The sequence below is a fragment of the Nanorana parkeri genome, unplaced genomic scaffold (genome assembly GCF_000935625.1).
Source record: "Nanorana parkeri isolate BGI_ZX_2015 unplaced genomic scaffold, ASM93562v1 scaffold2184, whole genome shotgun sequence".
Taxonomy (NCBI): domain Eukaryota; kingdom Metazoa; phylum Chordata; class Amphibia; order Anura; family Dicroglossidae; genus Nanorana; species Nanorana parkeri.
Genome location: NW_017308452.1, coordinates 2,852 through 3,139, shown reverse-complemented (window position 1 = coordinate 3,139; position 288 = coordinate 2,852). Strand labels below are relative to the sequence as shown.

General features: G+C 60.4%; 1 protein-coding gene across 1 annotated transcript in view; it reads right to left on the bottom strand.

Annotated features, from left to right (window-relative positions):
• LOC108800970 (protein kinase C alpha type-like) overlaps positions 1 to 288 on the bottom strand; it is a 33,331-nt gene that overhangs the window by 31,865 nt on the left and 1,178 nt on the right. The window lies entirely within an intron of this gene.

Sequence of the window (288 nt, the reverse complement as noted above, 5' to 3'; positions counted from 1 at the left end):
TTCCCCCCCCCCCCCCCCCCCGGGAGACGCAGCCTGATAAGGGAAGACACGAGAAGGGACTGCCTGCCTGTTAATTACATAAAAATCGCTTCCCCGCCCCCCCCATCCTCCGAGCGGCGTAATTAATAACGCACATTATCACAGAGTACGTGGGAGGACGCTGATTTATTCCCAGCCCGCGGGGTGGATGGTGTGAGAAGATTGCAGGTATTCATCACCCTGCGCTGGACACGGTGACCGGATCAATGACTGCCGGGAAATCATCCCCCCCCCCCCACCCCCGCCCCG